The sequence below is a fragment of the Esox lucius genome, chromosome 20 (genome assembly GCF_011004845.1).
Source record: "Esox lucius isolate fEsoLuc1 chromosome 20, fEsoLuc1.pri, whole genome shotgun sequence".
Lineage (NCBI taxonomy): Eukaryota > Metazoa > Chordata > Actinopteri > Esociformes > Esocidae > Esox > Esox lucius.
In genome coordinates, this window is record NC_047588.1 from 21,895,281 (window position 1) to 21,921,191 (window position 25,911).

Here is a 25,911-nt window from a genome sequence, read left to right on the forward strand (position 1 = left end):
CATACAATGTTATTTTATGGATTTTTGTTTTAGATTCTGTCTCTCTCAGTTGAAGTGTACCTATGATAAGAATTACAGACCTCTACATGCTTTGTAAGTAGTAAAACCTGCAAAATCGGCAGTGTATCAAATACTCTCCCCACTGTATCGTCCATCAAAATTGGGAATTTCCTCATGTGACACAAACACAAGCATTTCTTAATTTCACTGGAAGAAAGAGGTTATCGACATTTTCTGGTTGTAAGAAAACCTCAATATCCAGAATTCAAAGCGATGTTCAGCTCGTATAATTTTTTGAAAAGCCCACCTTTGATGGTGGGAACACAATCGGACAAGAAAGTAGCCAGAGACAATCAGTCAACATGGCAATCCTGTAATGCTCTCGATGTTTCTATCATTGTTGAAACTAATGTCTTTATTCAACAAGAGCAGTCATATCTACCCACCATAGTGCATTCAATCCGCGAAACACAAAGGCCACAATAATTATTACAAACCATGACCCAATACATTTTTTGATCAGAATGTCATCATTTGTTTAACCATCTTGGCGCAAGGTTTCTAAATACTTCAGAAATAATTTCAATCACTTGAAATGCTCCAAATAATCTCTAGCAGTGGATTATCCTTTTAACAGTTACACAATTAGGCTACTCTCTCGACTTCTGTTCAAACTTAACAGTATGACTACATTACTTTTTACTAAACTGGCATCAGTTTATGGAAGAAACTAAACAAACTATGCATCCATGGTAATGATTAGCCAGGTAACAATGTACTAAATATTACATGCATGTTGTAGTAATACAGGAGCTCTCTCAAAAATATTAATCAGACTGATCAGTATTTAGGACCGTTGAGGATTTAATTAGTCTTTTTTTTCCACTGATCAACAGAAACATTTCCATAATTTCAATGTGACTTTTTTTTTGTTGTTCTAAATTAATTACAAATAGAAAACAGAAACTAATTGATTGCATTATTATTCACCCCCTTCATTCAATATTTGGCTGCAATTACAGTCAAGAGTCTATTTGGAAACTACAAAGTTTTTACCATTTTTCTTTGCGGAATCGCTCAAAGTCATTGGAACTCTTGTGAACAGCAATTTTCTAATCTTTTTCAAATGGATTGTGGTCCAAGATTTGACTGAGCCACTCCAGGACATTGACAAGTTTCAGATCTCTTGTAGACTTCAGCAGGCTTCCTTCCAGGATTTCTCTGTGAGTTGTTAGTGTGGGGGCACAACGAGTTGGTGGACTCCCTGAATCCTGGAATGTTCAGATGCATTTTCGAGAATATGTGTGAGGGCAATTTGAGACTTCAGAGGCACTATGACACTCATATGGCACATCTTAAAAGGGACATCTACCACTGTACGAAACAAACTGTAGGTATGAAGTGTACAGGGAGGAGATAACCAAGCAAGTGGACGAGACATTTGTTGCCATACAGGCAGATGAGTCAACTGATGTCTCCTGTAAATCACAAATGGTGGTTGTGTTGCGATACATGTTGCCTGACAATACAGTGACAGAGAGGTTTTTGGAATTTGTGGAAGTCAAAGATAAAACTGGACTCTGCTGGAACCACTGAAGCTTGGAGAAAAGCTGGGAGAAAAGCACAGACGTTTGACGGTGCGGCTGTAATGAGTGGAAACGTCCGAGGGGTACAGACGCTGATGAAATAGACATACCCACATGCCCAGTTTGTTCACTGCTATGCTCACCAGCTGAACCTGACCTTGCAGCAACTTTGTTCAGCAAGGATGAGCATCCTGAAGGTGTTTTTTTGCAGAATTAACTGCATTTGCCACCTTTTTCTCTGGTGCTCCAAAACGTGTTGCGGCACTTGCTGAGGCAACACAGAGATGTGTTCCAAGGCCACCTGCTGTACGATGGAACTGTACGATGGGATTAGCAGTGCACTCACCCGTTTCAAGGAGAATGTCCCGAATATGCGGAAGCAAACTGACGGATGGGCTGCCACCGTTCACGATGGAACAGATAAGCCAGGCTGACGTCACAGACGTCGCTAGAAGTCGCTAAATGATGTCATCGCTTAATTTGCATAATTTCCCATTAGCATCTTTAATGGATTAAAAAAGTATAATAATTACATACAAAACTCTTGTTGGGGAAAATAATATACATGTGTATTTAATAATATACATGTGTCCATGTACAAGAAATAATTACCTGAGCAAAAAAACAAAGAACAAATCAAAATAGGGGGCGCTATTTAAGTCAAAATCAAAAGGCTAGAAAAAAAATTAACATTTAGAGCGACACACAAGGGGATATCATCATGGTCATGGAATAAGAGAAGTGTGACTGAGGCTGTGTGAGTCGAATCATGCAGACAGTGATTTCTTTTGGTGCAGTGATTTATTTTAGACAAAAATCATTTACATTTTACATTATGGGCGGGAAAAGCCAGCGGGGGCTTCCCGCATGCGCGATTCATTTTCCGTCTGGACACGGAGGAGTTAACATCTTCTGCTCTGACTGCAGCTTGGAGGAACTGCAGTGCGAGGACGGGGCCGCCTGTGAGGGCTTTCAGATGGGGGGCACACGGCGGCACCCGCTGCTCGTTCAGAAGAGAAAGAACAAGTCTCCAATAACACCACAAAAAGTCGCTAGATTTGTCGCTAGTCGCTTTAAAAAAAAAAGTTGCTAAGGGGGTCTGAAACGTCGCTAAATCTTGCGACAAAGTCGCTAAGTTGGCAACACTGCGCCGGTCTCGTCGTAACCATTCTCTTACACTGGACACGCCTTGAGCCACTCTTGTCCAATCAGAAGTCTTCCGTGTTTTCACGTCACCTTTTGGTATCGCCCTCAGCACAGTTGGAACCTTGACTAAGCAGGTACTAAAAAGTATCTGGTACCAGGTAGTATCCCAATTTGTCCAGTGGAAAAGCAAAAAAGGCGAGCCGAGTCGAGCTGGTACCATGCAGTGGAAAAGCTCACAAAGCGGGTAGTATCGAGGTGAGTTGAGTTGAGCCGGTACATGCAGTGGAAAAGCACCATTAGATCCGGCTGCCCTAATGGGGCCGAACACCTGAAATAATTTTTTATTCATCCTAATAATAACGACGCACACGGGAGAATAGCAGTTTAATTTGTTCATACTTCTAGAGAACAGGACAAGCAAGGGAAAAAAACAAGAATCCGAGGTAAGCATTTTCACCAGTAGGCCTACTATATAGTATGTTGTTTATCATTTTCTTAAAAAGAGACTATTCATATTTACATTCAAGACAGATTCAAGTAACATTTCAACATGTTTACTTTAATCTACATTGGGCTAGCTACCTGATGTAGGCAACTTGCAAATTTAGCCAGTTATTGTAATAGCTAACGTACAGTATAGCTAACTACAGTAGAGTATTAGCTATTAGAAAAGGTTTTTGAGTGTCTGGACACGTATTTCAATTGAACTGCTTGTGCTCTGTATTTCACCACGTTAAGTAAGATAATACAATCCTATAGTAAATTACAGCAGTTCCAAAATAATCCAAGGTGGCAGTCTAAATTACCAATTAACAGATGTTATATGCAAGGTGAAATATATTTAATGTTACGTTTCCCTCTTCTGGATTATATTGAAAAAAATAATCTGATTAGTTAGAATGAGTTCTAGAATGCATATTGATTTCTGATATCGGGACAGTGGAATGGACATTTCTGATATACGGGATATAAGGTAAAATATATATAATGTAAAAAGCCGCAAACCCATTATATTTAGAAATCCTATATGTAGACGTTTATCCTGTTTACATCGCAGATGCTAATGGACAACAATGTAAACAAACATATGCTAGCACAAATTGTGTTTTTATTAATATTTACCTGTTTTATAAATTAATGTATACGTTTTATATTTGTATTGCTACAGAACGTTCTCTGCTGGAAGAAAATGGCAACACAAGCAGATAAAGCAGACTAAAGCACACGCCCTCTTTTCGGCGGCTAGCCGCCAGCGTAACGCAGTCGGGCCGCTGGTGGAAAGCCGCCTGAGATGCAAATTAGCTTATGCAAATTGAGATCAGGAGAAAAGCGGCAAAAGCTGGTGGCCCGCTGGCTATACGACATTATAGCCGCTGGCGGCCCGCCAGCAGCAAAACGCCGGTGGGTGCGCCAGCGGTTGCTTTCTGGGCAGTTGTTCATCCGACACATTCTATATTTAAATATAACTTTATATCAAATAGACTTACTGACTGATTGGCGGTTGTACCAACATAACCATGAAAAAGCCTAAATGAATTAATAAAGCATGTGAATATAAACGTATATTAATTTCTACTAGTAAATGTTTGCTTGTGTTGTTGTTTGCATATACTCTGGTATAAGCGGGACAGGTACCTTGTTCGGTAGATTATCTTGGAAAAATCACTCCCGTTGCATAGTCCATTATTTCAAGGTTATGTACAGAACCTCTGTATTTATCCCAAATGTTTTGTTAACTTGACCCTGCTATCGTGCGTTGTCAAAGCGTTGGCATTCCAGTCGCGTTTCAAACATACAAAAATATTGGGGTTTTTTGTACTTGATTTGACACTTATAGCTTACATCATCAGAAACAATCACTTAATTACATTTGCGCTGAATTATAGCTACTGAATTATAGCTTATGTAAGTACACACATGCAGTCCTCCTAGTCCCGGGTCTTCTTTTCTGAGCCCCGAGTATTTTGAAAGTCTGGTGACGCGCCTGTCACACACCCCTAATTGGGACCAATTGGGACACACTACCTAGTAATAAAATTGCGTCTCATGTTCTCCCAACAGTTGATAATTTTGTCGCACATTAACATCATGCCAAGTTTGAAAAACTTGTTTTGTTTTAAAACGTTTCTTATGAATTTACTTCCACCACAAAGAGCATCTATGAACTGTATGGCTTTTCCCACTGGCCGTTTTAATAGCTTACAAGCCAGTAATATTAGTATCTTACTACTTAGTCATAAGACTAGTGATGGTCAAACAAGGCTTCATTAGCGTTATTTTAGCAGCAGGATTTTATGCTGGCAGCACTCAGATTTTCTTTATCACAACAAAAGCCATCATTGAATTTTATAAGGCAATATAGTTAACAATCTAGTATGTAAAAAAGAAAAGACAAGAACAGTACTGGAAAAGACATTAAACATAAAATGTACAGACTAGATATTTAAGTATATTGCATTATATTTTTCAATTAGCACTGCTAGCATAATATCCTGTTGCTAGAAGAAAGGTAATGAAGCCTTGAATGGCCATGATTAGTAAAAATGTCAATTTTCAGAAGCACATTTAAGTTTGAGTAAATCATTTCTTGCATTTGAAAATGTAACGAACATATGTAGTAGCATCCACAACACTGCCTCAACAAGCACTAAAGCAAGGGTGCTTGTAAGCCACCTAAATCAGTGTTGCACCACTGCCCCTGTGAAGACCAAGCAGCCCAGAGCTGCAAAGATAAGGGGCTTTTGAACACAGCTCTGCAGAGCAAACATTAAAGGGCCCAAAGAAACAGAAGAGGGGAGATGATTAGCCTGGGATTGTTCTTGATCATGGTCAATGATGTATACTGTCAGGTGCAACCAGGTATTAGCTGGGTGTTCTTCACTAAGGACCGTTTACGAGGCACATTACGTGGAATAAAACTTCAGCCCGCGGGTTGGTTCATGGGTCAGAACTATTATTTTGCAGGTCTGTTATTTATGTGAGATAGATAATCAGCTATGAAGCAGTGAGGAAGAGAAGCAGGATATATCACAGACACTGTCTTTAACCTGCAGGGTACAACACCATACGTTGCAAGGTAGCCACGTTACCTTTCTAGCCTTATTTTTATCTAGAAAACACAAAGGAAAGCTTGTCATGTCTGAATAAACCATCAAGCACATGGGCTTCATTTGCAAAATGGCTGCTTTGGAATGATTGGGGGGTTGTGTTTAAGAACAACATGGATTATGAATGCACACCTTACAGTAGAATATGTGAATAAATTCCCCAAAGTTTTTCCTTGGTCTACCAGGTCATTTTTCATTGCTGAGCTAACAAGTGTTTCCTGCTTCTTATTAATGTACTAAACAGCTGATTATTGCACACCTAATGTTTTGGAGAAGTGTCTGTTCAATTTATTCACATTTATATTCTGTACGATGACCAGCTTGACTTGCATTGACACTTATTCAGTCCTCTTATTGTCAGACACCAGTAAACAACTCCAAATGCAAATGTAGAGTATAGAATCTTCATAGACATTGACAGCTCTCTTGTCCGTGCAATAATAATGAAAACAAGCACATCTGCCTTAGTAAGACACACCTATGAAGTCAATTGTCCAAATACTAGTGTTACTTATAAATGGGGTACCAAAGCATGTACGAGACATGCTCTTATTTCTAAATGTCATTGGATATGGATGCCAATATACTCAAAAAATATATATCTAGGCAAAATCTAACTTGTGCCACACCACCAGGGGGGGCTGCCGCCCCTCAAAATCACTACTTCCTGCGGCTGTGGGGCAAGGTGCTTTCTATTCCCAGTCTGTCTTAAATCACAGTTAGAACATGAATAGTTCAGACTTCTGTTCCTGATACTAGCCCAGAGAATACTGCCCACCTATTTATAGTGGCATTTCATTGGTTCAGGGCCAAACAGGTGTTCGGGAGAGTCATACAGTGTCTAGGTTCTTGCCATCGCAGAGCCGATCCATCTCCTGTAAATTGACAACAGTGTTTAAGCCCGGTATAAATCCTCATTACATGGTACTGTAACCTGTCGGCACAAGCAAGCATGCAGGCATGTGTACACCCACACATACTTTACAATACCACTTTTCTGTCATCAAACCCCTATATTGGACCCACGCTCCAAAACAATATCAGTCTAACCCAGAGTTAATGATGACTAATATCAGCTGGAGGTTCAGAATGTAAATACATTGCCACCTGCAATTAAGAGAGTTTTTGATGTAGCGTCAGCTCCCTGAGTCAATATCAGTTTGGTAGAGTAGCACCAACCGGCAAAAACTGTATGCCAATTTACTCCACAATTTACTCTTTCTGTTTGCCCCATTAGAGATGATGATATCCACCCTAGAACCAAGCCAGTAAAAAAAACAAATACTCCCATATTGATGTCCTATAATAGGGATTAACAAACGCTTTTGGCTACGCTGAACCTTTCCTTCTGTCGAAATGAAGACTCATGAACAGCAGGGAGATTTAAAATGTACTCTGCAACATGTTCAGTAGTGATTCAATTGTACTGTTTTATCTCTGATCATGAAAGTATTGACCAAGGCTTCCAATACATTTTACTCCTCAGTCTGCAGTCTATAAAGTGCTAATCAACATATTTTGACTAAATGTAATATAAAACACAAGTGAACAGTAAATATAATCTATTTATTTATGAGGTTTCATGCCTAAAAATGCTTAACAGATTATTTTGGCTGGTACAAAAAGTAATTGTTATTGTTTATTGTACTGTGAGTAGTGGTACAGCATACTTTATAGTAACACTAGTAAAATATAAGGTTTATATTACTTGTTTTTCAAAAAGAGGGATTTGGGAAGGAAAGATCAGACCCTAACATTCAAAGGTCGTCACATCACAATGTGGACTGATTTGACATGAAGTTGACAGATGTTTGTCTGTGAATCTACATATCAATGTAGATGTTTGTGTGTGTGTGTGTGTGTGTGTGTGGAATTAAATAAATATGGAATTATTTAATTTGGGATTGACAGACTGTTTCAGATTCAGATCTTTCAGATATCTAATATGTCAGACAGTCAGTTAGAGATATATCTACAAGCACTGGATGGATGCATAGATCACAAAAATAACCTCCACACCACCAAAAAAACAACAACACACCATACAGTACAGAGAGCAGGAAGGACATTGTTTTGTAATTTTGTCAACTATGTCCTCTGTTCAACTCATCAACATTCAACGAAATAAGATGTTTGCAATAAGCCACTCCAATGTAAAGGAGTCTTTCAACTGACTGTCATATGTGATTACACAGAATATTTATCCATTCCCAAGACAATCAAGATACGGAAAAGTGTGATGAATGAATGTAGAGAAGACCAATGTCTGCAGGGCGCTGTATCATCAAGACAAAATGAATGAGTGATTTTCTAAATAAAACTAGTGAAGGGAACTGGGGATTGTTTGTGTGTGTGTGTGTGTGTGTGTGTGTGTGAGTGGGTGCATGTCTGCAGGGGGACATTTTTCAAAATATGTCTGCATGAGTGTATGTATGTGTGTGCTGAGAGCAAACTGAATCAGTATGAAGAAAGAAGCCTGTGAGCAGTGGGGATTACAGTTTAGTAGAAGTCTCCTGACACTGTGTTACTGGAGGGCTTTAGGAGCTGAGGTTGCATAGGGGTGCTGAGCGGGACCTTCCTCCACTTAGATGGACTAGTGCCATTCATAACCCCATTGTGTCCCATTTCTTCCAGCCTGCCAGACTGAACACACATCTGGGAACAAAGTTGCATACCCCCAGAGTGATATTTGGCTTTAAATAAAAGGCTCATATAGAAATCAGATGACAGAAATCCATCCATAGAGAGATGGGAGAGAGGATAAATGTCATAAAGTAGCATGGTAAAAATGTTGGACTCCGTATGTCTGCACTGTTCAATTCATGATGCACAGGCAGTCCAGCTCCTCCAGGATGCCACATCCATACGGGCTGTCAAAAGAAGGTCTGCAGTGTCTCCCAATACAGTCTCAAGAGCATGGACGATATACCAGGAGACGGGCCATTACATGAGGAGAGCAGGCTTGTAGAAGGGCATCAACCCAGTAGCAGGACCACTATCTGCTTCTTTGTGCAAGGAGGAGCACTGCCACAGCCTTACAAAATGACCTCCAGCGGGCTACTGCTGTGCATGTTTCTGACTAAACTGTCTGAAACAGACTCCCGGAGGGTGGCATGAGGGCCCGACATCTTTAGTGGGACCTGTGCTCACAACCCAGCACTGTGCAGCTTGATTTGCATTTGCCAGAGAACACCAGAATTGTGAGGTCTGTCACTGGTGCCCTGTTCTCTTCACAGGTGAGAGCAGGTTCACGCTGAGAACATGTGACAGGCGTGAAGGAGTCTGGAGATGCCATGGTGAACGTTCTGCTGCCTGCAACATCATCCAGCAGGACTGATTTCCTGCACCGGTTCCTCCTGGTGCAGGACAATGGCCGGGCCTCATGTGGCCAGAGTGTGTATACTTTTCCTGGTTGACGAAAGCGTTGATGCCATTGACTGGCTCTCACGTTCCCCAGACCTGAATCCAATTGAGAATCTCTGGGACAATATTGTGCATCAGACGACGCCAAGTAGCTACATAGACTGTCCAGGAGTTCACTGATGCCCTGATCCAGGTATGGGAGGAAATCCCCCAATATACAATCTGCCCTCTCATCATGAGCATGCTCAGACTTTGTCGGGAGTGCATACAGACATGGGGGGCCATACACACTACTGAGTCACATTATGAGTTGCTGTGATGAATTTCACGCAAGTTGGAACAGCCTGTGAATTCAATTGTTTACATTGATTTTCTGTGGGAGTTTGAATCCATTGACGGTTTTGGTTTCCATTGACTGTTTTTACGTCAGTTTGTTTGAAACGAATTACACAATGTACAGTTAAGATTTTGATTCTTAATATATTTCCTTTGTTGACACCCAATGTGTGATTTAAGTGTTCCCTTGATTTTTTTTTAACATATTTTGGAAGGTCTAGGGATGAGTAATTCAAAAACGTTTTACTTACATTTAGCTCGAAGTGTGTGTTTATAACTTCACTTCCGCATTGTAATTGAAGAGCTACAATATGATATAGCAAGCGTTCAAATCGGGTCAAGAGTTTCCTACTGTACGTACTGATGCACGCAGCCAACACTAGCTGTCACATAAAAAAACATAATACGCCTGACACAAAAACTAATTGTATTAGTGACTAGAACATCATATCATATCCTAGGACAGCTGTAGACCAGTCCATATAACTGCAAAAACGTTCTAGAAGTTACGTTACCCAAAGTTAGCTAATATTTGTGGGTGATAAGATGAGTACCTCTTATCACCGACTTCCCCCTTTCAGGGAAAGTTTGTTGGGCCTTATTCTGTAGTGCGTCAGGCTTCTGACCTACAGTGGGGAGAACAAGTATTTGATACAAAGCCGATTTTGCAGGTTTTCCCACTTACAAAGCATGTAGAAGTCTGTAATGTGAGTGACGGAATAAAAAAAAATAATGCAGAAAATTACATTGTATGATTTTTAAATAATTGATTTGCATTTTATTGCATGACATAAGTATTTGATACATCAGAAAAGCAGAACTTAAAATTTGGTTCAGAAACCTTTGTTTGCAATTACAGAGATCATACGTTTCCTGTAGTTGTTGACCAGGTTTGCACACACTGCAGCAAGGATTTTGACCCACTCCTCCATACAGACCTTCTCCAGATCCTTCAGGTTTCGGGGCTGTCGCTGGGCAATATGGACTTTCAGCTCCCTCCAAAGATTTTCTATTGGGTTCAGGCCTGGAGACTGGCTAGGCCACTCCAAGACCTTGAGATGCTTCTTACGGAGCCACTCCTTAGTTGCCCTGGCTGTGATTCGGGTCGTTGTCATGCTGGAAGACCCAGCCATCCCCAAAGAATGATGTTTTCACCTCCATGCTTGACGGTTGGGATTGTGTTCTTGGGGTTCTGATCCTTCTTCTTCCTCCAAACACGGCGAGTGGAGTTTATCTTGAACTTCTGGACCGTCATCTTGAACTTATCCACTTACAGGTAATGAGTGGAGAACAGGAGGGCTTCTTAAAGAAAAACTAACAGATCTGTGAGAGACAGAATTCTTACTGGTTGGTAGGTGATCAAATACTTATGTCATGCAATTAAATGCAAATGAATTATAAAAAAATCATACAATGTGATTTTCTGGATTTTTTATACCTATGATAAATATGACAGACCTCTACATGCTTTGTAAGTAGGATAACCTGCAAAATCGGCAGTGCATCAAATACTTGTTCTCCCCACTGTACATTTTTAGATTTCTACTCCTGATAGGCAGAAGGATTATTAGGAACACCATACTAATACTGTGTTTGACCACCTTTCGCCTTCAGGACTGCCTTAATTCTACGTGGCATTGGTTCAACAAGGTGCTGAAAGCATTCTTTAGAAATGTTGGCCCATATTGATAGGATAGCATCTTGCAGTTGATGGAGATTTGTGGGATGCACATCCAGGGCACGAAGCTCCCGTTCCACCACATCCCAAAGATGCTCTATTGGGTTGAGATCTGGTGACTGTGGGGGCCATTTTAGTACAGTGAACTCATTGTCATGTTCAAGAAACCAATTTGAAATGATTTGAGCTTTGTGACATGGTGCATTATCCTGCTGGAAGTAACCATCAGAGGATGGGTACATGGTGGGCATAAAGAGATGGACATGGTCATAAACAATGCTCAGGTAGGGCGTGGCATTTAAACAATGCCCAATTGGCACTAAGGGGCCTATAGTGTGCCAAGAAAACATCCCCCACACCATTACACCACCACCACCACCCGCCTGCAAAGTGGTAACAAGGCATGATGGATCCATGTTCTCATTCTGTTTACGCCAAATTCTGACTCTACCATCTGAATGTCTCAACAGAAATCGAGACTCATCAGACCAGGCAACATTCTTCCAGACTACAACTGTCCAATTTTGGTGAGCTCGTGCAAATTGTAGCCTTTTTTACCTATTTGTAGTGGAGAAGAGTGGTACCCGGTGGGGTCTTCTGCTGTTGTAGCCCATCCGCCTCAAGTTTGTGCATGTTGTGGCTTCACAAATGCTTTGTTGCATACCTCGGTTGTAACAAGTAGTTATTTCAGTCAAAGTTGCTCTTCTATCAGCTTGAATCAGTCGGCCCATACTCCTTTGACCTCTAGCATCAACAAGGCATTTTCGCCCACAGGACTGCCGCATACTGGATGTTTTTCCCTTTTCACACCATTCTTTGTAAACCCTAGAAATGGTTGTGCGTGAAAATCCCAGTAATTGAGCAGATTGTGAAATACTCAGACCGGCCCGTCTCGCACCAACAACCATGCCACGCTCAAAATTGCTTAAATCACCTTTCTTTCCCATTCTGACATTCAGTTTGAAGTTCAGGAGATTGTCTTGACCAGGACCACACCCCTAAATGCATTGAAGCAACTGCCATGTGATTGGTTGATTAGATAATTGCATTAATGAGAAATGAACAGGTGTTTCTAATAATCCTTTAGGTGAGTGTATGCAATAATTGTAATTCATAATCTGTCATAAACTTTTGAAAGCTTCTGAATAATAATGTAAATAAATGTTATTATTAACACACCACCTATTGCTTGATAGTATATATTGTATTGATTCAACGTGTGAAGTATGTCAGTTTCTTTTGTGCTGGTTTTTGAAGGTTGGTAAATTATTATACACCTTTTAACAGTATTACTGCCGGCAGTAGTTTGCTAATATAATCGAAATCAGAAATTAGATGCATAACTAGAAATCAGCGTGATGTTTTTTGGGCAGCTGTGGAGGAAATGTATTGTGACGTCATAATCAAACTCTGAGCAAGTACTGAAATCATGCAAAAAAAAAACTCACGGGGGGTGGACGTTTAGTGATATTTGAAACATTTGTGTAAAAAGGATAATGGGGAGCTACATGTCATTGAGGTTGTTTGGTTGCTTTGGTTTATGTTTCCAAGTAGGTTTTAACATTGTCAGCTCAGGTGAATGTTCCAGGGTGTGTTGCAAAGATGGAGTTTGGTTAGGTGGTCACGTTGATTACCCTGAGCTATAGGTTTTTCCCGGTTAGGAATAGCATTGTGTCCTTTTGGGTGCAGTGGTGGTGTGTTTTTTTTGTGTGGTGATCGTGGTTAGGAGTGGTTGTCTCAGGGGCACTTCCATGGTTTGGGGTGGTTGCCAGCATGCGGGTTGCCTTGGTCTGCATTTACCCCCCACGAAGACACACAAAGAGGTAGTTCAGTTGGGGTAGCTCTTTGAAGTCTTTCCTCTTTCGTGTTGTGCATGATGGAACATTGATTGGGTTGTAGGTTGTCATGGCATGGGTTAATGATGAGTTTCTTCAAGGTCCATTGTAGGAAATCCTTGACAGGTGTACGAAAGATCAGTTATTGAGGTTGGCTGGGCACTACGTTATTGAGATCAGTGATACTTGTTTGAAGGATTCCATTCAATCCATATAGCCTGCAAACTTGTTCGACAGGGATGTATTGTTGGAGGATACAGCTGTTTTCCATTTGAGCAACATAAGTAATTATTGTTGTTCCACTTGGATCATGATAGAGTTAAGCATGTGCGGGAGTTTGTATGTAAAAGCTAGAGCAGGTTGAGATTAAACTGCAACAAGAGCAGTTAGATTTGATTTGGGACCGGAAGCTTTCAGAAGAGTGACTGTTTGGAGTAGTTCCCGGGTCACCAAAGGGGTTATTATTCCCTGGGTTGTCTTCTGGAGGTGTTTGATGTTGTGGATAATTTATGGCTTTCGCCAAAGTTTAGCAATTGTTTGAATGGGTCGCTGATGCTAGAAGATGGCTGGATACTGGCCGTACCTTGATGTTGCAGTGTCTTGACTGGAATGGCTCAAAAAGCTTATTAGTCTCTTAGTGTGGCCGATAGCGCGGTCTACGGTAGGGATAAAGCGGCGGTGTTACTAGCCTATGAACTGGTTCCTGAAGCTTATCGGCAACGCTTTCATTCACTGCAGAAACCTGGTGAACAAACCCATATCAAATGTGTGCGTGTTATCGTTTCAGTTCAGTCAGTGTTGTTTGGCTTTGGCCGTTTGAGTAATTCAGGGGCTGGTTGATGTTGAAGCAGTTTAAAGGTACAGTTCTTGAACGTATAGCCACCTATATTGCTGAGCGTAAAGTTAAGACTACGCAGTTTTGGCTGGTGAGTAGGTGTTGAATCATATTGGTAGTTTTGTTGTTCCATGATTGTGTTGAGAGGGGTTTGTCTACAGTAGGTTTTCCTCTGCGTTTTGTCCCATTAGACCTTCTTTCTGGGAGTTGAGGCAGATTGGGGCGTCCTGCAGCAGTTACTTCTAGACAGCTACGGTCTGACATTTTACCTAATGGGATTCATGCTGGGTTCTCCCTTTTTGTTTCTAGTGGTTTTGTGTCTCTGGTTGGTAATGAACATAAGGTTGCTGCAAAAATTCTGCGTGATACGGGTGCATCACTGCCTATGGACAGTGTATCTGTCATTCTGGGAAATTATTTGGCTGGTGGGCTTGTGTAGTGAGATGTGCCTTTGCCTCCAGTGGTTTCTGTATCCTCCCTGTGTGGAGCATGACGTGAGTAAGCAGCTTGTGCTGTCACCTATGCCCAAGGTTGGGGTCTGCTCGCTCCTCCTACTGTGGACGTGGCCCGAGACTGGTTTCCCATAGTGGCTATTCCTTTGTTGGTCTCTTGTAGTGAGTTAGTGGAGGAGCAGCAGAATTACTCTACGTTAAAATCATTGTTTGATCTGGTTCTCCCATTGGAAGAGTTGGAGAAAAACAATGTTGGTTACTTTCTGCAGGAAGACTTGTTACTTTCCCCCGGAGAGGGCCACAGTGTCACTGGATCCTCCTTTCTCAGCCCCAAGGTTTTACCCTGCTATATAATTGTGCCAGGGGATTAGGGACAGTTCTCCTTGTAAATTCTTGTAAATTGAAGGAATGTGCTCTCTAAATTATCCTTGTCTCCTGCTCCGTTTAAACTTAGGAGGACATGACCTTGGCCCACACCTCCGGAGTAGAAGGCTTCAAAAGACTTGTTGCTGTCCCTGTCCAAAGTCCACCTGGTTGTGTTGCAGATCAAGACAATACATGATTATTCCAGCTGCCACTCTGCTGAACATTACCCCCAGTTGTTTCTGTCCTTGTCCATCTGGTCATGCTTCTGACCTGGATTAGGTCTTATGGATTCATGTATTTATTAATTATTACAACTTGTACTTTTAAAATGTTCACCCAGCACAGCCAGAAGAGGACTGGTCACCCCTGCGACCCTTGTTCCTCTCTAGGTTTCATCCTAAATTTCAGCCCCTTTTAGGGAGTTTTTACAAGCCACTGTGTTTGAACACTGTTGTTGCTTGCTCCTTGGGGTTTCAGACTGGGTGCTTTGTAAAAACACTTTGTGACAACTCGTGAGGGGGGGGGGGCGGATGCACTCACAGGGGAGGATGTGCCTGGCTGAAATTGTGTCATTTCAGGACGATTGAGGAATTCAGAGTCATTGGGAAATTTGGGTTTGCTGCTTTGTCACCTGTCGGTCGCCGAGTTGGGGTTTTTGATTTCTGGTAATTCCCCTTTGTTTACTGATACTACTTCCCATACTCATTTAATTGAACATGATATTGATGTAGGGACTGCGGAACCTGTTAGGCAGCGTTTTTTACAATGTTTTTGTACCAGTTACGTTTCAGTGGTTGATTAACTATGTTGTAGCAGGTCTGGAGGGTTGTGCCGTGTATTAACAGGGCAACATGCCTTGTTCAATCGGTTGCTGGAGGCGCATCTTACAGTTAATCTGGCAAAGTGTGAGTTTGCTAAGGCCGCTGCTACGTACCTGGGAAAGGAGGTTTGACAGGGTCAGGTGAGTCCCAATGTGTTGGCAATAGCCAGGTTTCCCAATCCTACATCGAAAAATTAGCTCATACATTTCCTTGTTATTCTGGGCTATTACTGTGGGTTTTGTCAGATGTTTTCCACTGTGGTTGCCCCACTTACTGACATGTTAAGGCTAGGGTGGAGTTTGTTTGGTCTGAGACATCATGCTTTTGAGAATGCTAAGGCTAACCAGTTTTCTGACCTGGTGCTGGCTGCTCCTTGCTTGGATCATTTTTCATGTGGATGCCAGCAGCGTTGGGGCTATGGCAGTGCTTCTGCAGACAGATACCTTTGGGTTGCCAATGCACTCTCTCATGCGCCTCTTGCCCAGTGATTTTGGTTTGTTTGTTTGGGTTTTGTTTTGCAGGGGGGAGGTGGGACGTCCCCCCTGCCCTTTGGCAGTGACAACATTTTTAGTCGGACTGTCAGCCGGAATGCCCTATTGTATGCATATGCATACTGTTTTATTTTAGGTTTCCTATTACATAGCTATTGAAGGTTGTAGCTAGCCAAGCTTTTGTCTGTCCTGAACAAATCCTAAGGCATAATGTGTTTTTTTCACTGTGACAGGAGTCGAACGCGGGACCTGTTGTTCTGTAGTCCGCGTCTCTAGCAAGACAGGACGTTTATTTATATAGCACAGTTCATACATAGGAGCAATTAAATGTGCTTTACAATGAAAATATAAAATAAAGATGCAATAGAATTAAAACAGATTGTTACAATTCTCTAACTCAGCTGCCACCAGGGGGACTGCATGAACACCCCGGTATCTCAATCCTCGCATTCCAGAGCTAGGATGCACCCGTCAGTCCCTTTCTGAGATAATCTTTGCATCAATGTCTTACTTGGCTCTCTCCAGGGGGACATTTATGCCATGTTTCTACATGCATTTTATATTCATCTTCAATAAATTACAGTTACCATAACTGTTTACTGTACCACCCCGGTATCTCAATCCTTGCGCTCCAGCACTTGGATAAACTTGTCAATCCTTTAGTGAGAAAATACCCTACATCGATATCTTAACAGCAGCACAAGAACTTGCACTGTCATCCGCAGACTGTTACATTTACACCAAGGTTATTCCTCTGATAGCACCAGAACTTGCATCACGATTGGTAAAAGATAGCAAAATAGAAATATAATAACAAAATAAATCAAAGAGAGAAATATAAAATACATAATAAAAAAGACAGCCTAATAATAAAACATAAAATAAGAAAATAGAATAAAAATGGGATAAAAACATAGGAAGCCATGAAAGCTTTAAGGCTAAACAGTGCAAAGTTTAAGCTCTCAGTCATAGACACGTGAAAAGAGAAGTGTTTTTAACCTGGATTTAAAATGTGATACATTTGGGGCACGTCTAAGATCTTCTGGTAGTTTATTCCAGTTGTGTGGAGTTTGGTCTCTGGGCTCTACTAGCTGACCTGAGTTCATGGATCTAAGAGCCCTGCTCAGTTTATATTCTTCAAACATATCGGAAATGTATTCGGGGCCTAAACCATTCAGTGATTTATACACTAAAACCACCACTTTTAATTATATTATGTGACTGACTGGAAGCCAGTCTAACCACTATGCCATTTAACAAGGGTCACTCAATCAGTCACTCACTGGCCCAATCCCAATGTCCACACACACAGACTCACAGACTTTGAAGCGGATTCTTGCTAAGTCTGTGAGGGCTTAGGGCTGGCCCACTCTCAAATTGTGCAGACATTTGAGCTGTTTAAACACCCTTTTTGTAAGTCTGCATTTCTCTAGACTTTCTCTGAGGGAATTGCCCACAGTTCCTTTCGTTGTGACGTGAAACACGGGGGTTACCAGGGGAAGCCTGGATGCGAGAGAGAAATCCTGGCAAACCCGCTTTATAAGAGAAGAAGAAGAATAAACTGCACTACATTGACAAGGATATAAGATGGCACATAGAACACATGAAATCAGAAGAATGCAATCACCTTATTACACACCTAGTATATTCAACTATTTATTTTAGTTTTTGCTTATAAATTGCTGTTTTGACCAAAAATAGTACATTGATTATTGACAAATATAGATTGTTATTGACAATTACCTCTTGTCCACTCTGTAGAGCAAGAGCCTACAAGAGATATAAATCAGGCATTTGGTTTATTAAGTGCCTTGGCCACAAAGAAAGTAAAAAACGTAAAATAAAAAGTCCCAAACCTACAATAGTGTGCAACATGTTTCATCGTCGTCAAAGTAACATGATTAAGTCGCAAAGTGTAGTCCCATTACTATTTATAGCATTTAGAGCCCTTGCAGCCTCTTGCACTCAATCACTTACCAGGTAACGTCAGTTAAGTCTGTGAGGGTTCAGGGCTTAGGGCTTAGGGCTTAGGGTGGACATTGGGTTTGGGCCACTCACTCAGTCAGTCAGTCTGTCAGTCAGTAAGAGACATTCGCTCTTCTAGGCTGGCTCCGCTTACGCGGTCCGGCAAAAAGACACATGGTCCCAACTGCATAAAAAAATCTAAGTACTGTTGTCAAAAGTGTGTCACTTAAAATATTGATCAGTACATGCTTTAATTTAACAGTAAGAGGCTACACTCAACTCCACACTGAATGAGAGACAACCCATTGAGCAGCCTTCAACAACCGTGCCAGGCTACCAAGAATGACTACCAACACAAAACTTGCAATAGCACAACTGAAGGAATGTGCTCATTTATAATTTTAAGTTTTTCTTTAATATTATTGTATTCAACTGTAAAGTGAGAACAATTATTCCACTACCGACAAATAATATTTTGAACATTAAAGCAGCTTGTAATGTTGAACTCTATTTGTGGGTTTGTTTCTGTTTACTTGCCCAATGGAGCTAAAAGGGTACCAGAAACTTCAGAATGGCTTAGGCGAGACCGGCAGCTAGCCAACAACAAAAAAAATTGTCAATGACTACCTAATGAATTCCACTCGGAAAGAGAGGAATGTACCCTGCTGTGGTGAGAGGTGAACAAACGCTCAGTCTCCAAAAAGCTGTTGAATTAGAAACACTGTTTAAACTCACTTTGTATTTCTAACAGCATAGCGAAAGGCTCCCCTTTTTTTACAATCCTATGAACTTTGGCAGTTGCCAAACCGAGAGCTAGAAAAGAGGGAGTGTCACACTGCCATCTAGTGGCACATGAATCAGCTGGGTATGCGGCTTCAGTAAAAATGACACATCCACCTCCATAACCATTACCAAAACAGTTACTTAATGTCTGGCTCCCTTCGTCCTGGAGTCGCAAACCTTCTCATGATGAGCTCATGCATGCACAGACATCCATGCTGCAAAGGGTAAACCATAATATTCTGGTTTAAGTCGAGTACCTATCTGTTTTTTGGAGGTCAGGAAAGATCAATGTTGACTTCACAGTGTAATCATCGAAGGAATACAATTAGCATATATTTGCGCTGATTATGTCATCTTACTGGTTGCCTGAGGGAGGGGGAGAAGGGAGGAGTGATTAAGGATTGATTGTCTCGGCAGGAGAATGGATGCATAAGAAAATAAGGAAAATAATGGATGGAAAAAGGGCCTGAAACAGAGAGAAAGCGAGAGTGAGATTGTCTGTTAATTTGTCTTGCTCTGCCCCAAAGAGCACACATACCCTTCTGTTAGGCAAACACTCACACAATCGTAGTACTCCCTCCTCAAGTTTGTTAACTTTCATGTTAGCGCTCAGAAATGGCATGGATCAAAATCTGGATATAAATATTCATATCTGTGTGATTTTCATCTGACATTAACCACAGGATGACATGAACAGGGAAATTCTCCAATTGCATTCTGTGCCATTTGATGTCACCAACAAATAAAGAGCCCATAAATGTGAATGTGTGAGTGGCTTTGAATGTCATTACAAAGTCTTATGTGAAGTCCTCCCTCCAAGCAGAGCGTGTTAGGTGGCTCCCAACAGCCCCCTGGGGTAAATTGCCTCCATTTATGCTCTCCATTACCTGGGTGTTCAGACATCCACCCCGCCAGATGCCATTCCATTTGGTAGCGGATCATCAAAGTGTGACTGACAGATGTCAGATATGATTAGATTCCCACCAGGCAACGTAGAGCCAAGGTGGAATCACTCTTTTTTCCTCCCTCTGTAAAACAGCTCCATCCACAGCTCTCAAATGTTACCATGAAATGAAACAGACATTCCAAATGAGGGAACAGCTTGAGCTAATATCCTATTCCAAATGCAGTTTACTTCTTCTTTTCCGGATGTGTCTGGATTTGCTGCTTTAACTGTTCTCACTCTATCCTCTTTCCGGAGACAGCTAGACAGCAGTTACAGAAGGAAGGATCAAAACATTACTGTCCCAATAACCAGGGCGGCATTCTCAACTTCTTGCTTATTTGTTTTAAAGTGAGCTAGCTAAATATATCGTATTGCTTTTCTACAGTATTATTGATGCATGGAAAGTAATTTCATAACCTTGCATATATTATAAAAAAAATATATGTCATGTCATAATGTTAAATGGCTAACATTTTAATAGTGCAAACCCTTAAACTAATACTTTGTTGAAGCACCTTTTTATTTTTTTACAGCACTCAGTCTTTTGGGTAGGAGTCTATTAGCATGAAACATCTTGACGTGGCAATATTTGCCCACTCTTCTTTGCAAAAGCTCTCCAAATCTGTCAGATAGAGGACATCTCCTGTGCACAGCCCTCTTCAGATCACCCCACAGATGTTCAATTGGATGCAGGTCTGGGCTCTGGCTGGGCCATTCCAAAACATTAATCTATTTCTGGTGAAGCCATGCTTTTGTGGATTTGGATGTGTGCTTTGGGTCGTTGTCGTGATGAAAGGTGAACTTCATCTCTGACAGATGCCTGAAGGTTTTGTGCCAAAATTGCCTGGCATTTGGAACTGTTCATAATTCCCTCCACCCTGACTAAGGCCCCGGTTCCAGCTGAAGAAAAACAGCCCCAAAGCATGATGCTGCCACCACAATGCTTCACTGTGGGTATGGTGTTCTTTGGGTGATGTGCAGTGTTGTTTTTGCGCCAAACATACCTTTTGGAATTATGGTCAAAAAGTTCAACCGTGGATTCATCAGACCATAACATATTTTCCCACATGCTAAATTTGAAGAATACAGGAGATTGCTGTTACATGTAGCACACAGCCAGTACTTGCCAGAAATTCCTGCAGTTAATTTAATGTTGCTGTAGGCCTCTTGGAAGCCTCCCTGACCAGTTTTCTTCTCGTCTTTCTCGTCAGTTTTGGAGGGAGGTCCAGTTCTTGGTAATGTCTGTGTTCCATGGTATATCTAATGCTTTGGAAATAATTTTGTACCCTTCTCCTGACTGATATCTTTCAACAATGAGATCCCTCTGATGCTTTGAAAGTTCTCTGCGGACCATGGCTTTTGCTCAGAGATGCAACGAAGAAAATGTCAGGAAAATCCTACTAGAACAGCTGAACTTTATTTGTGATTAATCAGAGTCACTTTAACCCTCTGAGGACGGATTAGGCGGTAGCTCCCACGCACGCGGCGTATTTGCATAACAATTACATAGTATTACATATTTTCAAAACGGTTTGTAATAGAGAGATTCTGTTTTCTTTGCTGTTTCAACTAGAGTCCGATGAAAACGCAGATGCGCTTTGTGTTTACTTGGCATATTTCCTTGTTGTTGTCATCCTGTCCAAATGAAACCAAAACCTTGTGCACCTGACCAATGGAATGGCTGTTGAGTGACAGCATCCAATGGAAGGCTGTTGCCATGCAGAATAGTTTATTTTACCCAATCTGGGGAAGGTATCTGTTGCGTATTTGATCCAATCATAAGGTTGCTGGGTGGGACGTAAGTTTTGTTTTCTTCATTTGCTCATTCTGACTGTTGAAGAGGTTGTAGCAATATGTCAGCTTAGCTAGCATGCTAACTTAGCATTAGCGAACGTTTTAGCATTGTGTCCTTGCGTAACGCTAACTTGTTGAAAAGACAAAGAAAGGATTTGTGTTTTCAACAGTTTTATAAGTATTATTATTAGTATAAAATGGCAAAACGTAAAAACACTTTTACTAAATGTAGCCATAGTCCGTTATGGTTATCAAACGTTGGATAGCTGAGTTACCAGACAACAAAGGACGAATGCTAACAATAGGCTAATGCTAACGCAAGTACAGTCTGGTAAGTAATATCTAATAACCTATTTGTCATGAAATAATGTAATACAAATGTGATCATTATAGATATTGTCTGCTTTGCGTATTTGGAATGGGAGAACTGTTCCACATGGCTGTGTGTGGTCTGAATTCAATCATATAGAAAATAATTATGGGTGTCATAATCATATTGTCCTGTATGCACATAAGGTGAATTATTATTTAATTGTTCTGTTCACTTTTATTGTGATACAATGCATATTTGTGTAAGAAAAAGGGTTTGAAAAGTGTTTTTGGAATGTTTTTGGGTTTAGATACCGGGGTGGTTGATTTCAATGAAAAATTGTGTCAAAAACATGTTGGACAAAAGGCAAATTATTTCATTTTTCTGTTCACATTCATTGTGAAGCCTTTTCTTACACAAATGTGCATTGTGTTTGCACAGAACATTTGTATTGGGAGTATCACTCCATATGGGTGTGTTATGGTCAGAATTCAATGAAATATAGAAAAAATCTGATTTTGCTTATGAAATTATTTACTGAATTGTGCATTTTTCCCTAAAACACTACCTTATAAGAACATTAACATGCAAGCTTATATTAGCTGAGGTAATTTGGAATAATTTGATGCCAAATACACAATGATCGATTCACATTACATATTGTTTATAAGCCCAAATATAAAAGAAGTGACACCCAAACATTTTAAGCGTAGTACTCAGAGGGTTAAATGATGGCAGGTGTGTCTGCCATCATTGACTTCTACTTAACATGAGTGACTTCTATTTAACATGAGTTTGAATGACTTCTATTTAACATGAGTTTGAATGTGATTGGTTAATTCTGAGCACAGCCACATCCCCACTTAGAGGGTGTGCACACTTATGCAACCAGGTTATTGTAGGGTTTTTATTTAAAAATTTTCCCCCTCAGAGATTTCAGTTTGTTTTTCAATTGAATTTTTCACATTACATAAAAAGTTGAAAAACTTCTGACTTGCTTATCTTTGTTTTATTCTTTTACATCACAAAAACCTGGTATTTTCACATGGATGTGTAGACTTTTTATATCCACTGTATGCTGTTTGAGAAGAAAATCTAGCTGGGCAATTTTTGTATAGCAATTATTTGTATTATTACCTCAACCTGTTAAATGTTTCTTTTATAGTTATTTTGCTCATCCTTTTTGAATACCTATGAATAATGGAAGATCCATACTTGGTTCTAAAGTAAAAAACTTAGAACTTGGTTGTCCTGCACTTCCCTTGCACCCACTATACCATCAGCATTGTCACTTTACAACACCAGGCCAAACAAAATGTATCCGTGCTTGTTGGTTAGTGCTGCACCATTTATCTCTGGAACACACACTTTTAACTGAACAGTCATTCTTGATTCATCCTTGCATTCCTTATTATCTGAAAATTGCATTTTGCACAGACAATAGTCCAGTTTTACACCTTGGCATAGTACACTGCTCCAAAGAATAATGGAAAAACTTGAATCACCCATCTGGTTTCAATGAAGGAAATATATTAAAGATCAAAATCTTTACAGTACATTGTGTACTGTAATTCATTGAGAACAAAATGAGGTAACGGTCAATAGAAACCAAAATCACAAACCTATTGAGGGCTTGATTCAAAATCACACCAAAAATCGAAGTGAACAATTGAAATTACAGGCTGTTCCAACTTGTGTGAATTTCATCACTGCAACTCATAATGTGACTCCGTAATACAGTGGGGAGAACAAGTATTTGATAACTTGCAAAATCGGCAGTGTTTCCCACTTACAAAGCATGTAGAAGTCATGTAATTTTTATCATAGGTACTCTTCAACTGTGACGGAATCTAAAACAAAAATCCAGAAAATCACATTGAATGATTTTTAAGTAATTAATTTGCATTTTATTGCATGACATTAGTATTTGATACATCAGAAAAGCAGAACTTAATATTTGGTACAGAAACCTTTGTTTGCAATTACAGAGATGATACGTTTCCTGTAGTTCTTGACCAGGTTTGCACACACTGCAGCAGGGATTTTGGCTCGCTCCTCCATACAGACCTTCTCCAGATCTTTCAGGTTTCGGGGCTGTCGCTGGGCAATATGGACGTTCAGCTCCCTCCAAAGATTTTCTATTGGGTTCAGGTCTGGAGACTGGCTAGGCCACTCCAGGACCTTGAGATGCTTCTTATGGAGCCACTCCTTAGTTGCCATGGCTGTGTGTTTTGGGTCGTTGTCATGCTGGAAGACCCAGCCACGACCCATCTCCAATGCTCTTACTGAGGGAAGTAGGATGTTGGCAAAGATCTCACGATACATGGCCCCATCCATCCTCCCTTCAATACAGTGCAGTCATCCTGTCCCCGTTGCAGAAAAAATTCCCCAAAGAATGATGTTTCCACCTCCATGCTTCACGGTTGGGATTGTACTTCTTCCTCCAAACATGGCGAGTTGAGTTTAGACCAAAAAGCTCTATTACTGTCTAATCAGACCACATGACATTCTCCCATTCCTCCTCTGGATCATCCAGATGGTCATTGGCAAACTTCAGACGGGCCTGGACATGTGCTGGCTTGAGCAGGAGGACCTTGCGTTTGCTGCAGGATTTTTATCCATGATGGCATAGTGTGTTACTAATGGTTTTCTTTGAGACTGTGGTCCCAGCTCTCTTCAGGTCATTAACCAGGTCCTGCCGTGTAGTTCTGGGCTGATCCCTCACCTTCCTCATGATCATTGATGCCCCACGAGGTGAGATCCTGCATGGAGCCCCGGAATGAGGGAAATTGACCGTCATCTTGAACTTCTTCCATTTTGTAATCATTGCGCCAACAGTTGTTGCCTTCTCACCAAGCTGCTTGCCTATTGTCCTGAGTGTGTGCACAGGTGTCTTTTATGCAGGTAACGAGTTCAAACAGGTGCAGTTAATACAGGTAATAAGTGGAGAACAGGAGGGCTTCTTGAAAAAGAAACGAACAGGTCTGTGAGAGCCGGAATTCTTACTGGTTGGTAGGTGATCAAATACTTATATCATGCAATAAAATTAAAATTGTATGGAGGAGTGGGCCAAAATCCCTGCTGCAGTGTGTGCAAACCTGGTCAAGAACTACAGGAAACGTATGATCTCTGTAATTACAAACAAAGGTTTCTGTACCAAATATTAAGTTCTGCTTTTCTGATGTATCAAATACTTATGTCATGCAATAAAATGCAAATTAATTATTTAAAAATCATACAATTTGATTTTCTGGATTTTTGTTTTAGATTCCGTCTCTCACAGTTGAAATGAACCTATGATACAAATTACAGACCTCTACATGCTTTGTAAGTAGGAAAACCTGCAAAATCGGCAGTGTACCAAATACTTGTTCTCCCCACTGTATATCAAACATTTTCTTATAAAAAATGTTATTTTTTTTGATGATTCACTAACTACAACATGAATAGGACATATTTCAGATAATATATTGTGCAAGCATATTATGTTTGACAGCATATAATATAATGTTAATCCAACTCCAACTAGCTTGACTGATGAATCATCAAGATGCACTCTCTTCACAGAATGTGCTTATTACATAACTATTATATAGCTGGTTTGTTCATGCCTAGATGAGAATATTCTAAGACAGAATAAATCAATTTCACCAGTATATTATGAATTACCAATGTAAGATTAGATTTGATATGAAAAATAACAAACAGTAATGTAATATTAGCAAAATCTTCTAGAAACTCCAGGTCTGGTGAGCAGTGTGTTGAATGTACTGCAACATCCGAACCCCATTGAGAGTTAACCATAAAGCAGACCCCTCTGCCTTTATGTTTACCTGACTCCAATATCTTTCCGGCCAGTAGATGGAAAAACCAAAGGGGCTAATGGCCGATTCAGGCACTATAGGGATTAGCCAGGTCTCAACAAACGCCAACACGCAGCAGTCCGCTATGTCCCACTGGAAGTTAATCCATGCATTTAGTTTGTCCATTTTATTGTTCAGGGATTGAACATTTGCGAGTAAAATGCTCGGTAACGGCGGATTGCAGTATCTCGTCAGAGATCTACATAGGACACCGGCACGTTTGCCTTAATTATT